The sequence below is a fragment of the Mesoplodon densirostris genome, chromosome 9 (genome assembly GCF_025265405.1).
Source record: "Mesoplodon densirostris isolate mMesDen1 chromosome 9, mMesDen1 primary haplotype, whole genome shotgun sequence".
Lineage (NCBI taxonomy): Eukaryota > Metazoa > Chordata > Mammalia > Artiodactyla > Ziphiidae > Mesoplodon > Mesoplodon densirostris.
The window spans coordinates 78,383,332-78,404,474 of NC_082669.1; the positions used below are offsets into that span (position 1 = coordinate 78,383,332).

A 21,143-nucleotide genomic window follows, 5' to 3' on the forward strand; every position below is an offset into this window, starting at 1 on the left:
TCCTGCACTTCGCTTGGAATCCCCTGTTTCATTTGCCAGCAGCTCCGTCTGCTGAGAGGACGTACTTTGGGGACTGCCAAGGAGCAGCAGACACAACTCGGCTTTGCCAATACAGCATACGGTTTTGTTCTCTCCTCCCTCCCCAACCCCCTTCCTCGACTCGCCGTCTGGGCCGAGCGGGAGGAGGCGGAGCAGGAGGTGGGGAGAAGGGTGGGGGTGGGGGAGGAACCGGCGCAGAACAAACAAGTTCTCCGGCGAGTTGTTTACAGAGCAGGTGGACCTGACGTCAGCCAGGAGGCTCCCCTGCAAATCGGAACAACAGTGTACTCCGCGCTTCCCCCTCCCTTAAAGAAGTTGGGGGAGCCGGGGGAGGAGATAGGTGGATGGGGGTGACAGGCATTCTAACCAACTGGTTCCAAACCACTTTGGGGATCAACAACAACAGTCAACGATAACAACGCAAAGTAAAACAAAAACAAACAAGTGGCCCAACAGTACTTCAGAATCCTCGGAGGCGTCCCTTCCCTCCGCCCGCCTCTCCGAGAAGAGGCGGCTCGGCGCTCAGCGTGTGTACAGTTTGCATTGCCAACAACACGCGCGCGCGGCCGGGTGCGCGCGCCCGCCAGCGCACACTCACACACATAGACACACACACATACACACATACACACACACACACACAGATCCGGGTGGGGGGAGCGGCAGCGCGAGACAGCGCGAGCCTCCGAGAAAGCGCGAGACACGCCGGCGCGTGCAGCTCTGCGGCGGCCGCAGCGCCCCGGCTCGAGCCCCACGCAGCCCGCCCTTGAGCGCCGGTCCGGGTTATTTATGCGGCGGCCGCGTCCGCCAGCTGCGGCTTCCTCCAGCCCCCACCCCGGGCGCGCCCCCACTCGCGGCAGCAGCTACCAGGAATCGCGCGTGGGTGTGTTTGGGAGCTTCTGCCTCGGCGCCGCGGGTGCCACCTCCCGGGACGCTGCCCAGGCGTCCTCGGTCGCGGTAAGTTTCTTTGCCCTCACTGTGGCGCGCTTCACCTCCGCCCCCCAGCCCGTCCCAGCCACCTCCACCCAGGGCCGGGCTCGTGCGCCTTTACTCTGCTCCGCGCTCCTCCCAGGGCGGCGGCGGCGGCGGCGGCAAAGTTTCGCCCCAGTCGCTGCGCTCGGTGCGGCGCGGCGCGGCGGGGCGGGTGTGACATGTGTCAAATTTCGGCTCGGCATCCGGGTCGCGTTCCGGACCCAACATCACCGCTTGTTCTTTTTCATTTTGCTTTGTGATGTGGGGAAGGGGGAGTCGAGAGAGGGGAGGTTGCTGTTGCCTCACGGACGATTTTTAGTTTTTTATGTGCCAAGTGTTGCCTCGTCTGGCGAGACCGCGGCTGGAGGAATATGTGTGTTGAGACGCCAGTTGTGTTCGTTTACTCTTTTATTTCTCTTGTTTGTTGTCTCTTCCTCTTCCTTCCTACCCCCCCCCCCAAGAGGAGAAACAAGAGTAAGAACATCTGGCGGTTGTACCAACTTTACTGATCCAACTGCTGACCTTTATTTACTCAGTGGGGCAAGTGCACGCTTCTGGTCTCAAAGTTAGACACTTCAGCGTACAATTCACAAGTACTTCTCTGGAATGGGAGGTGGAGAGGGGACAGTCCTGCTTCTTCAGCGAAGAAACTCCTGGCCCCTAGTGACGCTTCAGGATGATCCTGCATCTCGACTGCTGCCCCCGATCGCGCTCTTTCCCCTGTCCACGGTTAGCAGGAGCCGCTTCACCCGGGGTCTGTCCCGCTCTTATTTTTATTCAGCTTTGGAAAGGTCTCCCCACTCTGAGGGTGGGTTTGGGGGTGAAATTGCGCTTCCCGGTTCTTCAGGGAGGGCACGAGGGAGGGGCGCAGACACCTTTCGGAGAAAGGGAGTGTTCTCGGTTGGCTTTTACCTGTAAATCCCCGGAGGCCCCGGGCTAGCGGAGGGCGGGCGCGCAGGGTTGACTTTGACCCCGGGGGAGAGCGGCTCCCGACATCCCTTAGCGCTCGCGGCGGCGCACGTGCGGCGGCGGCGCGGGCCGGACCCACGAGGTGGCCGCGCCCGCCGCCCGCACGTCTCCCGCGCGCCTCTCCCCGCCCCTCGGGCCGCAAAGCGCCCGGACGCCCGCGCACCCGGACCTAGGGACTAGCTTCTGCGTGGACCCTCGCTTGCCCCGGACGTTCGGGTCGGGCTAGAGCAGGGAGGGAAAGTTGCCCTCCTATCCTCAGACTCTGAGATCCCTTAGGTAAGTCTCTCAGGGCACCTGGCGCGCGGGTGAAACTCATTAAGAGCAACGGGAGGGCAAGGCACGTGCGAGTCTGGGTCATTTGAGAGCGGAACCAGTGCGCGCTTTGCACGCGGACTGGGCAAGAGAGGCCCAACTGGACACCGCTCGGGGGTCTCCTCAGACTCCGGAGTCCCCAAGGAAGTAGACCCATCTGTGTATTTGTTTATTCAGCTTTGTAACCAACAGTTTTAAACCGCTTAATGGACAGCTTCTGTCTGTAGTGCTCCTATTTCCCCCCCCCCGCCCCGCCCATTTTCTCTCACCACATGCTGAAATCCAGTCAGTTTCTTGATCTTGAGGATTGTTCCTCGAGTCCTGTCTGCTCCCAGGTGGTCAGGCTTTCGCGACGTGTGAAAGACCTGTGGGAGTGTTAGGTGTGTACATTTGTAGTCGTCATGGATTCAGAAGTGCTGAAAGAGCTACCTCCCCAACTTGTCCAGAGCCTGCTTAGAAGAATAATTAAGTAGTAGCAGGTAAGCCAAGGGGAGAAAGTGACGCCCTGGTGTCAAGTAGCTCAAGTGGACGATTTCCAACTGGAAGTATTTCGGGAGATTAACTTTTAGAAAACAAAAGTTTGCCTGGAAGACACATCTTTGCACACTCTCCTAACTCAAATAGTTTGGTTAGGCTTCAGTGGAGACAGGAGGGGTGTGTTTAATAGCACGTCTGTGCTAGAGGTCAAAACTCAAAGATGAGCTTTCAGATATCTTCGTCTTCAATTTTGCATTGTGGTGTACCTCAGGAAATGTTTTATGTTGTCAAAAGGCCTGTTTATCTTTTCTGTCATTGTGAGTTATGGATAAGTATATTCTCAGTGTCCTGGAATTTTAAAATGTAGTGTTTGTTTAATACTGCTAAACAATAATTTACAATTTTGATTTATTTGTATATGTATTAATAAAGTGGGTATAAAGTTATATACACTATGGTCATTAGGGTCATAAAATTTCACTTCAGCTTTAGAGCTTTTAAAAGTTGTTTCTTTCCTTTCGTCCATCCTTCCATTTTTATTACTAAACTAGACCCACGTTCAGTAGTTGTTCTGTTCAGTACTTCTCTAAGAAACCCACTATTTCATTGTTATTTAAAACTTAAGTGAAAGAAAGGTTTAATTGTGATAAAGTTACTGACTTTTAAAGAGGAGACTAGAAACCTGATGATACATCCCTGTTGGTAAGTGACAGAAGACACTCAATTTTAAAAGATCATCTTAAATTTCACTTTTAAGTACAAGAATACAAAAAAAATTAAGGGAATAATTTTTAACATTCAATTTAAATGTGAGTACAAGTTTTTTTTATACATAGTTTATTAAATGTTACTATTACACTATGATGAATATTAAAATAGAGCAATCAAAGGGAAATGTATACAAATAACAGTTATGAGCTATTTTAAACTATCTTTCAAAATTCCTCAACTTATACTTCAGGATTCAGATGATGGAAATTCTAGAACTGAATATTGTTTTCGAGTGAAAAGAGACCTATAATTACATTATGATATGAATAGATTTATGAATAGTTATATCTGAGTAAACTGTCTTTGGAGTTTTATTTCTTTGCATTGATGGTAGTACAGTGGTTTTGCTTTAAAAATAAAATAAAATAAATCTTTGTGATATTCTAGAATCCTAAAATAGGGGAAATTGTTGTATGTGACACACCAAAAAATAGCAAAAACGGTGAACATTAAAATGACAGAAAACCTGTAATGAGAAGTTATATTCCTTTTGTACAAGCAAAAACTCAGAAACACAAAACTCTCTTTGCATAACTATTAGAATTGTACTTTATGAAAAGTATATTTAAATATGTGAACATACCTTCATGGCTTGATTGAGACTTTTAGAGCATATAATAATATATTGAACATAGCCACATTTACCAGACATTTTTATTTCAAGAGAAAATGTGAGGGTTACGGTACTTAATTACATACAAGAGATATTGTTTGTGTTATATTTAAAGATTTATAGCTGCTCTGCTTCATCACCCTTGTCTGTTTCTGTGTGGACAGTCTCATGTTGTGTCAACTATTAGTTATAATACTGATAGAAAACTGAATGTTGGAAGTGGTTATGTATTTTCTGTCTCTCTCAGTTAAATCAAAAAGAAACCAAGGGGGAAATGGCAGGGTGGGATGAATTGGGAGATTGGGATTGACATATATACACTGTTGATACCATGTGTAAAATAGATAACTAATGAGAACCTACTGTATAGCACAGGGAACTCTACTCAATGCTCTCTGGTGACTTAAATGGGAAGGAAATCCAAAAAAGAGGGGATATATGTATACGTATAGCAGATTCACTTTGCTGTACAGCAGAAACTAACAGAATATTGTAAAGCAACTATACTCCAATAAAAATTTTAAAAAAAGAGACCATTGACTTGTAAGAGAATATCACTAAGAAGTTCTCTTGGCATGAGTGTTGCTAAATAAAATTGCAAATCACAGTTGAATTCCAAAATAATATCAGTTGCATTACAGTCACTGAATACTAATTCATGGCACAGTTTTTTGTTTGTTTGTTTTTTTCTTTAACTTTGTGATAGATGGTAGTGATCTTAGTGATAAATGAATGGATCTAAAATGTTCTAACCAGGGCCCAGATTCATACTGCCCTTTGATAAAAGAAAGTTTATTTCTTAAATTAGGCCCCCTAATTAGTGTATTTTAAGATTTGCATAGATTTTGAAAGTGACCTTGTTTATGTAGTGCTCAATTCATAGAGTTCTAACAGACTTGGTCAAATCCAACCCAGAAAGATTGTTGTTTGTCTTCTTAAGCCTTCTGAAAGGTGCTTGAAACTTTCCTTAAACATATTCCAGTGCTTATGATCCACAAATAACCTAATGCCTAATTTGAGTTTTTTATGCCATAGTTTACATCTCTTCTTTTTTTTACATGACATGAATATTTTCTTAGGTCCAACTACTTATCTCTTAATATACTTGGACTCCAGTCATATCACTTACAGAGTGTTATCAGGTAAAAATAATTTAAGTTCTTTAGGTTTGTTTGTTTTTTCATGAGGCTTAGGTCATTTTCAATGCTTTCTTATAGAGTTGTTCCAAACTTTAGCTTCTTCATTTGTCCCCATAACTATTTTGTTTTTTAACACCTTAACTAAGAATAGTTAGGAGGGTTGATTAAATATAACATTACTTTGTTTTTAAATGCAGCATTGGTTATATGAAAATTCACTACTGTTGAATTCCATAAATACTAATAAGTAGAATAGCCTTTCCTTGTAGCTGTTCCTACCTATTAAAATAAATGGTGCTTACTTCCACTTACTTATTTCCTTCTGCCCTGGCATTACCTTTGATATATTTTTGTGTATACTCTTTTGCTCTGCACAGTGTTTTCATCTATCCCCTGCCTGCAATTTCCCAAACAAAATGAGCAAAAAAAGAGAGTAACTTTGCTGAAATATAAAGAGATATTATAGCTAAGAGGTTAACATTAGAATATTGAGATGCTGGAGAGAGGTCCTTAGAGAATATTTAGATTTGTTATGTTCCAACACTATTAATGTTAAAATGAAAAAGTAAACCTATATGTATGTGGTGACTTATTTTCAGTAATGGTATTCATTTAAACTATTTTTTCTCTAAATAGATGCTTCAGTGATTTGCTGTTTTCTCAAATGTGATATTGTTAAGTATTGACCTAATTAGTTTTAGGAGCATAATCTCAATTTTATAATTGGAGTGACTAGGAATTTGTGTTTATCTATACAGAATTTTGCCCAGCAGCCAAATTAACGGAATATACCTGTGCTCTGAAATGAGGTATACTTGTATCACCCCTATTTCATTTTAAAGCAACATTATATTTTAACAATTTATAGCTTATAGTTCACACTGAATCCTAATACTTTTTTATTTTGTGATTGTGAACTTGGTTCACTTTCTCTAAATTGACTTGTATTCGTTCATTTGTTTGGCTTCCTTACCACGAACAATTTGAATTCTAAAATTCCCTCAATTTATATGATTTGTGTAAAATTTTACTAAAAATCCATTTTCTCCATAAATTATCTGTGGAGTGAAGGTTCAACCTTTTGAATTCCTTGATATTTGAGATATGTGTTCTTTAACTTTAGTATACTCTGTTGATTGAATTCAACTTCCCAGTCAGTTGTACACTTTTTTCTACAATCCACCAAGGGTCTCGAGAACATACCTTACTTACCATTATATTGATAAATATGTCATATGGAGCTGACATCTTCATTCCTTTCTGCTGTGGCAAATTATTTTCATTAGCAGGAGCCAATAAAATTTAAATGTTGAAAAAGCACATTGCTGTGAAATAGATGAATCCCCAGGGGTTTAAAAACTCTCAGCATTTTTAGTGTATTAATGTTCCTCATTTTCCTTTGATTTCTATCTTGGAAACCTTAAAATATACTTTGTGGAAGATAATGTTGATTTGAAATTTATTTAAGTTTTTAGTGTTTCTTTTTAAAGCTCTTTCTAACATAAGTCTAAAAGAATTGTACCATGAGAATATCATAAAATTTTAAAAAAACAGGTTAAGGAAATTAACTTTAAATTCCTCAAAGAAAGGATGCTACTACAAAGAACCTGAAGTTTTCCTGGTATTCATTTATTTCTTTTCTTCTCAACTTTTATGATGGCATTTTCTGTGAAATTTTTTTTGCATTATTTTTGTTTTGTATCATTTTGGTACACATACAGAACCACAACCATCATTTTGCAACTTTTTCTCCATTTAAGAAAAAGAAAGTTTCTTAAAGTGTATTTCAGGGGGTAAGAAAAAAAATCTGTGGTAGGCATATTTCAGAGAAAGCGTTTATAAAATTTCTTGCTGGCAGATAGTGTGGAGAAACTTATAGTACATTAATCCAAATATCTTAACATCTTAGCATATGTAGACTGTCATAAAATCATCTCATTTAAAAAAAAAAAGATCCCCAACATCCTTAAAAGCTATTCCTCACCATTACTTCACCCAAATTTATGTTCCAGGATTTGGTTGAGCTATATCTGTGTGCCTGCAGCTAACTCTTCACTTCCTTTTTGTCTTCATTTTTTCCCCTTTCTCAGTCTGTCTTTAGTTGAGCTAAATGGTCCCCCCAAATCTTGTTTTATACATCTGGTTAGTACACCCTCAACCAGTCTGATCAGATAGACCATCAGCAAATCCTTGAACTGTTGCAGTAGCTGCTTATTTATCCCCTTTCTTCTCCCTCCAGGCACCACAGTTTATTCTCCATGTAGCAGAGTGATCTTTTGAAGATATATCTGTTTGATTATGTCACTCTTTTGTATAAACCTTCCAACAGCTTCTATGTCTCTCAGAATAAAAGACAAAGACCTTACATAAGTCCATATTATTTGACACCTGCTACCTGACAGTATTTTCTATCATTTTCCTCTTATTCAGTCACCTCTAGACACTGACTTCCTTGACATTCCTCAAAATAGGATCAGCTGATTCCCACCTCAGAGTTTTCCTCTCTATTCTCTCTGTCTGGAATGCTCTACCCTCAGGTATCTTCACTAACTTCAGGTCTCTGCTCAAACGTATCCTTATAAAAGAAGCCTTCTCTGACCGCCCTATATAAAAGAACAAATCCTCATTGATCATGCTCTGTCAACTTTACCATACGTTATTTTCCCCCATAGCACTATCAGCTGACTTTAAAAAGATTGTTTCTTTATTTATCATCTGTTCTCTCAATGAGATTGTATATTCCATGGATCCAAAGATTTTCTTTTGGGCACTGTTCTAACCCAGTGCTTAGAACATGCCTTGTACTTGGTAGGAGCTCTAAAACTAAATATTGAATTGAGGAATGCATGACTTTGTGGAGGTCCAGGAAGTTACTTCTGTCTGTATCATTGCTCTATTGTGTGTGTGTGTCATTGAAATTCCTTTTCACCTTACTTTTTCATCTTACACTAATTTTATACCATATTACTCTTATATTGGCCAAGACAAGGCTCTCATCTCAGGTGGGTATGCTTCAATTTCATTTTTCTGTGTCTCTTTTTTACTCTTGATCTGAGAAACAATATGACATTTAACTTGAAAGTTGTGAGTGGATGTTCGTGCTTTTGGATGACAAATGCTCAATAGTTGAGTGCTTCAATATAATAATGCTTAGCACTGTTTAACTGACATTTAATCATATAACTCATCATTATATCTTAATATGACTAGCATAAGTCATGTATATAGATGTTTCTAATGGCTACACTATGAGTACAACACGGGCATTCCAAGTAATTCTGGGGATCTTCTGTGAGGGAAAAGGGAGGAAAATGGGTTAAGTCAAAGTCTGTTGTGAAACCTTTAGATTTAGGTAGCTTTACTTTTTTTGCATTGGCACACACATCATAGTTTACAACGTGTCTTTTCTTTCATCCTTTCAGTATCTATCTTTAAACAGAGCAGGTTGTGGATTTATGATTTGCTGGAAAGTCCATCTTTCCAAATTTAAAATCCCACTCTTTAGTTTGCTCACATTGCTTTGGGACATCTTCAGCTAAGGCCTGAATAAGTGATACAACTCTCCGTATAACACCACCCACATACACCGGTTATGTTCTCATGAACCTAATGTCCTATAGAGCTCTCTCTCACATACTATGTCCATATTTAAAATTTGCCTTAGCTTGCTCAGCAGTTTTGTTCTAAATACCTTGAGAAAGAGAAAGGAGTCTATAATCTTTTCTATCGGTAATGAAGGAGGTCTCTCTTTGCCTACTTCATCTCATTTTTCTCTTTTCCCTCCTCCTGACTGAATTATGAGATCTTTCAGAATACTTCTGATCTCTTATTATATCACAAGTGAATATGTGGTCCTTGGAAAGCTGAAGCAAGGCAAAGTGGGGCTTTATTACATAATTACCCCACTTTTCCCTTTTTAAAAAATTACTAACCTATGCTTTCTGCTTTTTTTATCCTGGTCCTTAGGTACCCAGTGCCCTCTATGTTGCCATCTGGCTATTCCAAGTCCCAGTGTATTCTCCTTTCCTTGTTCCAAGTAGGAAATTTTGTATTAAAGGCCTTGTCCGATAATAATAATGCATATTAGAATGTGAAAGAAAATGACACCTTCTGGAAAGCATAATTATTATCTCATATAGTAAAACAGCCCACTTGGTTTACTGTTCAGAGTTCCACATTAAGTGCCAGGAGACCTGCATTCTGGTCCTTGGTCTGACTTTAGTTATTGTGCAATATTGGGTGAGTCATTTCCTCCAAAATTAAAAAGAGACTGGATTCGTTTTTAGGTTACTTTCAACGGAAACCTTTTATGAAATACATGGAATCAAATTTGAAGCTGTGAACAGGTTCTCTCTTACTACCATGTAAACACACATGTAAGAGTGACTGGGAGAAAAAGATAATTCCTAAAATAAAAACAATTAAAACCAACAAAAAGTTACCACAGATAACTTTGTTTATGAAGCTCAGGAGGCTCAGTTAAAATGTGAGAGTATTTTTCTTCAGTGGTCTTAGCCCGCTTGGGATTTTCACATCACGCCCCTCCTTCTCAGTCAGGAATGGAGCCTCCCCTTATTTAACCAGGATGATGAAACAAGGAGAGGAGAAGTGAGTGCATGTGGAGTTGGTCATGTTAGGGTTGAGAAAAATAAATAACCGCCTGGCATCCTCTTCCCTGAAGCGCATACCATTAACATCCCATAAATATTAATTTCTTCACAATTTTGCCTTGGTCCTGTGCTCATTTATATATTTAGCTGTTGGTGGCACCAATCCAGAAATAAAATGTGGAGTTGCATGAGCTGTTTGATAAACTTTGTCTTTCTAAACTTAGAGCTCTCCTTTTTAATGGACCTTACACACACACACCTGAAACGTTGGATCGCCTCATGGTCCAGTCTGTGCATTGTGCTACGTTAAAAGGAAACATAACTCCCAGCTGTAGGGGTGCTGCGTGTCTTGGCTGTAGTTTGGCTTAAAGAGAGTGACCTGAGGTTTAATACAGTGTACCGCATAGGAAGCTTGGTCCCACCTTTCTTGAGACATCTTCTTTTCTTCTCCTGGGAAATGCTGAAAAGTCTTTAGAGCCTCGTCTAGGTTATTCCTTCACTGTTTTGCTGTCCCGTCCCCCAATCGTGCAATGCGTGCAGTTACACCAAGTGTACATACCCCATGAAGTGTGCCGTCCCATGCATGGTGTTGTCTCTTTTCTCATTCTGACCATCAGCCTACTATGTAGGCAAATCAGGAGTGTAGCTACAGATTACTTCTCAGAAGCCAGGGGATTATAAACTGTGGTCGTTTTTAGCAGTGATGTAAGCTTGCAGATGTTCACTTTTCAATACATTTTACCTTGTTGTATGTTACAGAGAATGTATACGCCTGTAACTAAAAATAAAATTCATTTGACAGTCTCACTTTGTGTTGTCCCAAATATAATAATTTTAAATCTGTATTTTCTTGATCTATTTATAACATTTCTCTACTTCCAGAAAAGTATGCTTTTAAGTTGCCCTCTTATCACTTCCAATTCTTTGCTCTTTTGTAATTTTCAGTAATTTCAAACTATCTCTAGTCCCACATGTCTATTGCTCAGACTATTCCACAAATAGAAGAAAGGCAATGCAGTTTGTCATTTCTAATAGGTATTTGATTTTACATATCTGTTCTCCTTGATATCTCTCTAATTGTGTCCTAGAAACATCTCATTCCCACTTGGCTGAAACAATGCCAGATTCTAAAATATGACCAAGTACATGCTTACTCATATAACTATATTAAAGGAACATTGTTATTATAAGTTTTGTTTTTATTTTGAGAGACAACTTGTTTTTCTGACTATATAAGATCTAATTTTAAGGGCAAATGTACAGTAATAGAGAATATATGGTAAAAAGATGTGAATAAATAAATAATAAAATATTTAATGTTTATTTTCTTATTACTAGAATTACATTTTTATGAGAGGACATTTAAAAATAGAATGTGAATGATTAATTTTATTTTTACATGTTACCTATTTATAAGACAGTGAAAATATATTTATTTTAAAAAAGCTATTTGGCTATACATTTGATGTTTCATTTTTAAATAAGATATTGGTCACTGTATTGTAAAAATGATCCTGATAAGTTTCTTTCAAAATTGTTACCTTCACTGTGATTTATTAATGATACAAATGATATTTTAATTGCTCATCTTTACCAAGTTGTTTTAATACCTTTAATTTTTTCCATTTTTCAGTTGAACTGTGGTTGATGTACAATATTGTGTTTCAGGTGTATAGCAAAGTGATTCAGTTATATGTTCAGATTCTTTTCCATTATAGGTTATTACAAAATATTGAATATAGTTCCCTATGCTATACAGTAGATCCTTGTTGTTTATTTTATGTATAGTGGTATGTATCTGTTAATTCCATACTCCTAATTTATCCCTCCCTCTGCCTTTACCCTTTGGTTTGTTTTCTATGTCTGTGAGTCTGTTTCTGTTTTGTAAATAAGTTCATTTGTATTATTTCTTAGATTCCACATATAAGTGATATCATATGATACTTGTCTTTCTCTGCCTTACTTCACTTAGTATGATCATTTCTAGGTCCATCCATGTTGCTGCAAATGGCAATATTTCATTCTTTTTACGGCTGAGTAATATTCCATTGTATGTATGTGTGTGTTTACAAACACCACATCTTCACTCATCTGTTGATGGACGCTTAGGTTGCTTCCATGTCTTGGCTGTTGTAAATAGCACTGCTATGAACATTGGGGTGCATGTATCTTTTTGAATTAGGGTTTTCGTCTTTTCTCGATACATGTCCAGGAATGGGATTGCTGGATCATATGGTAGTTCTATTTTTAGTTTTTTAAGGAAACTCCCTACAGTGTTCCAAAGTGACCGCACCAATTTACATTCCCACCGATAGTGAAGGAGGGTTCCCTTTTCTCCATATCTTATTTATTGTTTATAGACTTTTATTTTTTTTAATATGGTCACCCCTTGCATGGCTTGCAGGATCTCAGTTCCCTGACCAGGGATTGAACCTGGGCCACACAGCAGTGAAAGCCTGGAATCCTAACCATTAGGCAAACAGGGAACTCCCTATTATTTGTAGACTTTTTGATGATGGCCATTCTGACCAGTGTGAGGTGATACCTCATTGTAGTTTTGATTTGCATTTCTCTAATAATTAGTGACCTTGAGCATGTTTTCATGTGCCTGTTGGCCATCTGTATGTCTTCTTTGAGAAATGTCTATTTAGGTTTTCTGCCCATTGTTTCATTGGGTTGTTTGGGGGTTTTTTGATATTGCATTGTATGACCTGTTTATATATTTTGGAAATTAAGCCCTTGTCGGTCACATCATTTGCAAATATTTTCTCCCAGTCCGTAGGTTGTCTTTTCATTTTGTTGATGGTTTCCTGTGCTGTGCAAAAGCTTGTAAGTTTGATTAGGTCCCATTTGTTTATCTTTGCTTTTATTTCTTTTGCCCTGGGAGACTGATCTAAGAAAATATTGCTATGATTTTATTGTGATTTATTAATAACACAAACCATGTTTTAATTGCTCATCTTTACAGAGTTGTTTTAAGCTCTTTAATTTTTTTCCATTTTTAAAGATAATTTACATACAGTAAAATTTACTTCTTTTTAATGTACAGTTCTATATATTTTGACAAACATATATAGTTGTGTAATCACTACCACAATTAAGATTTGGAACAGTTCCATCATGCTCCAGAATTTTTTCATATGGTTTTTAGTCAACCCCTCCTCTCATCCTGTAGTATCTAGTAACCACTGATCTATTTTCTATCCCTAGGGTTTTGTTTTCTTCAAGTCTGTTTTTGGGGGGAGGGGAACAGTTTTTTTAATTGAATGAATTTGATATGTAACACTGTTTACATTTAAGTTGTCCAGCATGTTATATATTGTAGATGATTGGCATTGTAGCCATATCTATCACATCACAAAATTACAGTGCAATATTGTTGTCTATATTCATTATACTGTGTATTAGATCTCTGTGGCTTATTTACTACTGCTTCCGAGTTTGTACCCTTAAACAACATCAGTCTTATCCCCCATCCCCATCTCTTGGTAACCACCATTTCACTCTCTGTTTTTTACACGTTTGACTTTATTAGATTCCACATTTATATGTGGTGTCATACAGTACATGTCTTCCTCTCTCTGACTTGTCTCAGCTTAATGTGCTCAGGGTCCATCCATGTTGTTGCAAATGGCAGGATATACTCCTTTCTCAAGGTTGAATAATATTACATTGTGTATGTATATATATGTATTATATATATATATATATGTATGTATATATGTATTACATTCAACTCTGTCTTATATTTATACATCATGCAGTATGTAGCCTTCTGAGGCAGGCTTCTTTCACCTGGCTTAATGCATGAGATTCACCGATATTGTTGTGTATATCATTTTTGCCTTTGCAAGAATGTAGTTCGTGCTCCTGTCATATTTCTGAGGAGTTTAGAATTCTCCTCTCATTTTTTAATTCAAATATATGTTAATTTAATATATCCTTAAATTTTATTTTGACTTATAAATTGGCTTGGCTTATGAACTAGAGACTTTACTAATTAATCATTTCAGAGAGTTAATTTTGTGGTCTTCTCCATAGCTGTCTGCCCTCATTTCTGTTTCCACCCCTAATCTTTCTCTTGCTCTCATACTTCATTCCTTCGTTTCCACAGGTGTTTGCTCTTCTTGTCTTTTCACTCCTTGTCATCTGTTTGACTGGTTGAAAGATGTCAGACCCATTCAGGTACCTAGTTTTTAAAGAAGAAAGAAGCTCATTATCAATTACTTAATAATGCTCATTTATTCATTCACTCATTTATTTATTCATCAATTACTGATCATCCACCAATCTGTGGATGTGGCAAAAGAAGTAAGAAGGATCCAGGAATCCTAGAATTGAAAGAAACCTTTGAGATCATGAAATTAATTTTTTATTTCCCTTCCAAAGCAGACGGGAGATGGGGCCAGGGTCTGTTACCCAGGTGCTACTGTGAGATGGCCTATGGGCTGCAGTGTATGGAAAAAGGAAATAATCAGAGAGGTAAATCAAAAAGCCAGGTGGGCAGCTAAGAACAAATAATCGGTTTGAAGAGGCCAGCTAGACTGAAATGGAACAGAAACCAGGGAGGCAAGACAGAAGTGAAAATACACAAGAGGCCTGGAGAAACTCCCTATGGGTTGCCTTTTTTTACAGATAAGAAGTGAGCAGTTTAAAGACATCTGTATGTGAAAGAGGCAATCTCCATTTTCATAGTCCTGGCTAGTGGCTTTCAAAAACTTCCATGCATGAAGAACTTATCTTAATACCCAATATTTGAAAACTGTAATTGATAGAAAGTTCTTCTTTACACTGAATTGAAGTCAATTAGCCATTTTTCTAACTCCACCCTTTGGCTTTACACAGACTGTTTCACACAGATAATTCTGAAGATGTCTGAACAATTGTTATCCTCAATAAACCTTTCCTTTCTCAGGATAAAGAAGTCAGATTTCTTCAGTTATACTTTATATATACTATATGGATTTATTTCACCCTTCACAGTTCTGATCACTCTCCTCTGGGTATGCTTCTCTTTGCTGGAGTTTCCCTTTAAAGTATATCCAGAGCTAAATATCATCATGAATGTAGCCTAACCAACACAGAACACAATGAAAATTTATCTCAATTTTTCTCTAACATAATGGCAAATTTGTTTTTTTTTCAGTCCTGTTACATTGTTATTAGAATTGTAATTCATTTCATGTAGGTTGCAATTAATATAAAACTTGAATACTTTATTTGTATGTCTGTTAAATTTGTTTCTTTATAGTTTAGTGTATTCAGCATGTCAAAATTTTTTAAATATCCTGATTCTATTATCTGTGTTAGCAATTGTGTCATCCATAATTTTGATTAATACATTTTTATAGCGCTACTTAATTAATTATGAAAATATTGAGCAGAACAGGGTTAAGAATAGAGCCTTTTCTGAACTTAGTGAGTATGGACTTTTTGACTTGTCATTACTCCTTTGGATGGGATTATTTACCTACCTATATACATTTGAAATGAATCATAACTATCATTATAATAATAGCTAACATTTGTTGAACAGTTAGCTTAAGTAGGTACTTTTCTAAGCAATTTGTGTATGAATTAATTTATTCTTCATACTACCTTTATGAGGACTTACTGTTATTTCCCCATTTTACCAATGGCAAAGCTGAGTCACAGGTTGTCAAGCACTGTGAAGTATCTGAGATTTTACCCTACTTGTACGCTGACAGATTAGCCAGCCACTGTTTTGTGGATGATTATAGAAGACAGAAGACTTCCAGGTCAGAGACAAAGGACTGTATTACTCCTGGTACAGCGAGCAGCATGAGCCTCATGCGTTTTTTGGTTCCTTGTACCCCAGACCCACAGGGGCTCCACAGGGTGGCTCAAGTCCATGCTGCACACTATGTATCACACATAAGGAACTCCAAGTTTAGGAACCCTGATCTTTTATAATGGGCTATAAGCAAACCTTCCCTTTATTCCAGAGGGAGATACTATTGGTCTTCAAATGCTATTTGCTATGCAAACATCCATGAAAAGACAGTCTAGAACAAAGGCTTCCAGTGCCTCTTCTCACAAAACATGCAGAAACTTGACAGATCTGTGACATTTGCCTCTTAATCCCAGATATTAAGAAACTTCCCCAAAGTTACACAGATAGTAAGTGGACTTACCCCAGTTGGCCATGAGAGACTTACTCCATACTTTTCTTGGTCCAGGCATTATACAGCCAATGCATTTCTCTCATCCACTCATCTAATAACATGTCAGAAAAGGAAACGAGGTTTAGCATGGCTTATTTTTAACAAATCCATGGCAGGTTTTAAAAAAAAAAAATTTAAGTGCTCACAAACCATCTGTTTAGTAACCTGTTCTAGAATGTTGGGGAATAGTGTCAAGATCACTGATCTTCATTTCCTAGAATCCTTTTACCTTCAAAAAATAAAATAACATTTGTCTCTCTTAGGTATTACATCTGCTCTTCTGTTGTTTGTAACTCTGTCAAGGCTATCAACTGTAGTTCTGTGATAACATATACAAGCCATTTTTTAAAGATATCTTGAAATTGTAATCTATTGGTCCTGTATACCTAAACTTATTTAAAGTGACTCACAGTCCTCTTATTAATTCCTGAGCTTTGATTTTCTTGTTAATCATATTTGATTTTCCATTTTAGTTCCATCACTTCTTTCTGGTGCAGAAGGTAAAAACCACCCAAGAGTCAAGAAGTTTGGCGTATCTCAGTTATCTGATAACATACCACTGTCCCCAAAGAGTAGGCTCATATCTTTAATATTTTTTCCGTATCTAAATAATATCTTGAAATGTTCCTAGCTTTTTTGGGGGGAGGATTTTCTTCATCCCATTTCAAGCACTTATTAAAGCTTTGAGTCATGTTTCTGTACTATTTCTTGCCATGTAATATCACTTCTGAGGTTGAATAATCCCTGTGTAACGCTGTGTTTTTTTAAGATATTTTCTAATTTCTTTTTTTTGTTAGTGTTTTCTGAGACTGGAAGCTTGTAATTTCACTTTCAAGATTTCATAATTTCAATTGATATGATATTTATCCTAAACCATTTTTTATTTTAGAGTTTCATGTCAAACCATTGTATATAAACAGGGCTTGGTAATTTTTTTCTGTAAAGGGCTAGATAGTAAATACAGGTTGTGGGCCATTGGTCCCTTTACAAATATTTGACTCTGCCATTGTAGTGTAAAAGCAGCTATGGACAACACCTAAATGCATGAATGTGGCTGTGTGCCAGTACTTTTATTTATGGACACTAAAGTTTGAATTTCATATAATTTTTATGTTTCACAAGATATTCTTCTTTTGATTCAGCCACTTAAAACTGTAAAAACTGTTCTTAACTCACAGACCATCCAAAATCAGGTGGTGAGCCAATTTTAGCCCGTGGATTATATCTTGCCCAGTGCACGCACGCGTGTGCGTGCACACACACACACACACACACACACACAGTTATTCATATAAATATAGACATATCTTTTTAAAATTTCTGTTTCTAAAATCCATGCCACATTTTGTTCACTGGCTTGGAATTATGAGCTTAAAATTGACATGGACTTCTAAGAATTCTGTGACAAAATTTTTCATCTTGATTCTTCCCTTTTCACTGCTGTTAAGTAGTAGTTCTCCTTATTGCTTCTTTTTCTTTTCTTTTTTTTTCTTATTGCTTCTTAAGCCTTCAGAGAGAAGAAATTATTAGTAAGCCAATAATTCATTAGATGCTCAATTATTGTCATTATCAGTATTAGGTGTCAATCTGGATAATAAAGTGCAGTGACTAGCTGAGTCATCAGTGATCTAGGTAGTGAGCCAAGAACAACGTTCACATCATTTTCTCCGTGGTCAGGGCGAAACAAAAATGTACTGAAGGTCCCCAGACAGGTAGAAGGGTCGTGAAGCATCATGGCTAGCAGAGGCAACTTTAAGTATGAGACGAAGCTTTGGCACGACCCAGAGCTTTTAATATACCCCTTGGTAAGTGAGGATATGGGTAGACCAGGTGCCTAGAGTATGATTTGATGAGTGAAGTATCTGGCTGGAATCAGAAATTTGAAAACTTATCACATAAGGGCTCTCAATCAGCCAGAATGACCATGTAACTAGGTTTGCTTCTGTGCTTTTGGGAAAGGAGGATCTCCTACTGTGTTTACTCATGGTGGCTCTTTAGGTGTTTTATGTGTTCTGGTATTTCTTTATTTATATTTTTAAGATAGCCAACCTTGCAGAGTCTGTCTTAGGGAATGTTTCTGTTCTTATATTTGATGTAAACTTTGTAGATTATACAATCTCAGCTGGAGGAAATGGGAAGATGGATGAAAAAGACTAAGAATGAGGAATAGTAAAGTTCTTTCCCTTGATGTTTTTCTTCCTTGCTATGAGCAAATCCACAATACTCAGCTAGCTTAGCAAACTATTTGACTCTTTTTTTTTTTTTCCTTCAGAATACGTATCTCTCTTTTCGGCAGGAGGCCTGATTTAGAGGTAACATTTGTTACTTTATCATATGAAAGAGTTGTAAATTGAACAATATCAGTTCTGTTTCTTTCTTGGAATTTTAATCTTTTTTGCTTCCACTATTCAACTTCTTGAATAAGCAATTTGTGATTTTTAATTCTCAACTAACCCATAATACCCATTCTCCCGAAACTCCCTCTCTGAACTCATCTTGTATTTTCCTTGCTTTCTTTGACCTAAAGGCGCTTATGTGAACAGTATTCTTACCAGTTTAAGGCTCAGAAAACATACTTCTATCATATAATATTGAATTTCCTTGTGAAATAACTTATTTCAGAATTATGTGCATTTTATAGTTCTGTGTCTTAAAATTTTTTCGTTCATTGGTCTGGGTAGTTGCCATTGTGTTGAATCAGAGTTCTTTCTATGAGGTAGTGTGTGTTAGTTTACCAAAGTCATGGTCAGAATCGCTTTCAGAAGAGAGAGGTTTCAAAACAGAGCTTGAAAAATACAGACAAATCTCTTTTAGAGTTAAGACAACAATAAATGACATATTTATGAGTCAGGGCTTGGCTGTATGAGAAAATACAGGCAAACCTGTGGTTTCATTACATTACTTACAGTATTTCTGTGACCTAAAAAATGAAAAGTGCAAAGAGACCTAATGCAGTCAGGTGTGGGGCTGCTGAGATCTGCAGGGCTAATGAACTATTATGGTCTTCCTCAGAGAGTGAAGTTCTCTTTTTATTTTTTTGAAAATGTTAATAGAGTATGAAGAAATACAATGAGAGGTTAAAAAATATTGTTTGATGACATAGTGATACAAATTTTAAAAAGAGTTAATTGAAAAACTATGAATATGTGTATTTATAGTCTTTATTTTCATGAAGAGCTATACCATTATTTCTGTTTTTTAATCACATTTTCCAACAATAATATTTAATCATTTTAACTAGTTCTTAATTTAAATTTCAATATGTCATGGTAAAAGTTAAAGTAAATTTAGTGTGTCTTTTGATGTGGCAGTTGAATTCTCCTTGTAAAGTGCATAAATAAATTATAACAAACCAAACTAAATATATATTAGCTGAAGAAATAATCTTTTATTGCTAGAAAATAACATTTATTCAAATAAAGAGAGCTAATATATTTTAACAAAGTAAAGTCATAAAATGTTATAGATGGTGCTGTTGAGGAAATGTCCTAAACATAATATAAATAAGTGAAAAAACTCATTTGTGATAATCTTGCTTGTCATAAGAATCATTTGGGGAAAATTGTCACAGTCCTGACCAATCTGACTTTGATTATCTGATTCATTAGTAATTCTAGAGAGGGATCAGGAATTTGCCTTTTTAGAAGATGTTCTACATGATTCAGGTAAGGTGGTGTGAAGACCACGCTTTAGAAACACCAGAGTAAAATATTACATGGCATTTCTAAAGCTTCTTTTTTTTCCCCGGAAAATAGGGAGTTGAAATAGAACCCAGATTTCACTGGTTATCAGAAATGAAATTGTGATTTAGAATATAAAATTTATAAATACTCCTATAAGAATAAATTCATAACCTCTAAAGTTCTAACGGTTTTCACTTCCATTTTTTTTATTGATCCAGTGAGCATTTTGAGTTTCTGTTATAATCTAATAGGAGTCTACAGTTTCACATGTAGAAAAGAAATTATAGAAAGGAGAGAATACTGTTAGCTTCCTTTAAATAAGACAGAGGCAGAAGGGAGGAGGTTTGGGAGTGGAAGGGTGGGGGGAGCAGAAAGAGAGAGAGGGAGAGAGAGAGAGAGATAGGTAGAGGTCGTTGTGTTGTGTGTGTGTGTGTTTAAAGCCTGAGACATTTAAGTTTGTCAAGTTGTGTGTAAATTTCTCCTGTGACATTTCAGTTAAAATGAAATTTTTTGTGCTTTTGTCTTCATTGAGCTACATTTATGCTGTATCATAATGGTCGGATTAAAATTACACAAAATAAAATGAAGATTTGGGAGTTATCTGAAGAATTACAGTAACTTTTTTTCTATCAAACATATTTGGAGTCTAGATAGCCTTCTAAAGCTTGTCTATTGGCTGTTTGAAATTGGGAATAATTCTTCCCATTGAAAAAGACTGTTCTAAATATTGATTAATTTTCAGTGAAAAAGTTGATAGGAAATTATGTTTGAATACTACCATTTAAGACAGAAAATTAGTTCATTTATTTTAAATGCTTGTGGTTGGTACAGCCTAGTTTAGGAAACTTTCCAGTCAGCAAAAGACTGTTTCTTGTTTTGCAGATTCTCCACCTCCTCAGAGAATCTCTTCATCACCTGGTTTCTGAACCTAGTTCCTCCAGTCTCCCTCAGGGAAGGGTCTCTCATACTTTTCTTTGAGTTGACAAAAAGAGAGAATTTATAATTTGAGGTACAGCTTTGGGTTAGAGAGTGGATGGACACTTGAGCATGGAGTTCTAATTTTATAAGATAGCTTATGAAGAAGGAAGAAAAGGAAATGAAGGAGAGAAGGGAGGGAAATAGAGCTACCTTACCTTTCAGCTAACAGTGAGCTTGCACCTGGACGGGCTTGGGTGCAGCTGTAGCAAGGAAAAGTGGTTTCGTCATGGGTCCCACCTTCAGAACCGTGCAGGGAGCAAGAGCCAGAACCAGAACCAGCACCAGTTGGTTAATCCTTCACCCTTACAGCACTAACTCTCTAAACAAAACAAACTAAAGCAAAACCAAAAGGAGGGAACACAAAAGTGAGTCAGCTAATCCTTTTATTGCTGAAT

The 21,143-nt window shown here is 37.7% G+C and overlaps 1 protein-coding gene across 4 annotated transcripts in view; it reads left to right on the plus strand.

The window, feature by feature from the left end:
* The first annotated feature begins 777 nt into the window (after positions 1–777).
* Positions 778–21,143, plus strand: part of FOXP2 (forkhead box P2) — a 545,321-nt gene continuing 524,955 nt past the window's right edge. For all 4 annotated transcript variants that reach the window (XM_060108608.1, XM_060108610.1, XM_060108611.1 and 1 more), the window contains exon 1: positions 778–996. The gene's annotated coding sequence lies outside the window, so the exon portion shown is untranslated. The remainder of the gene's footprint in view (positions 997–21,143) is intronic.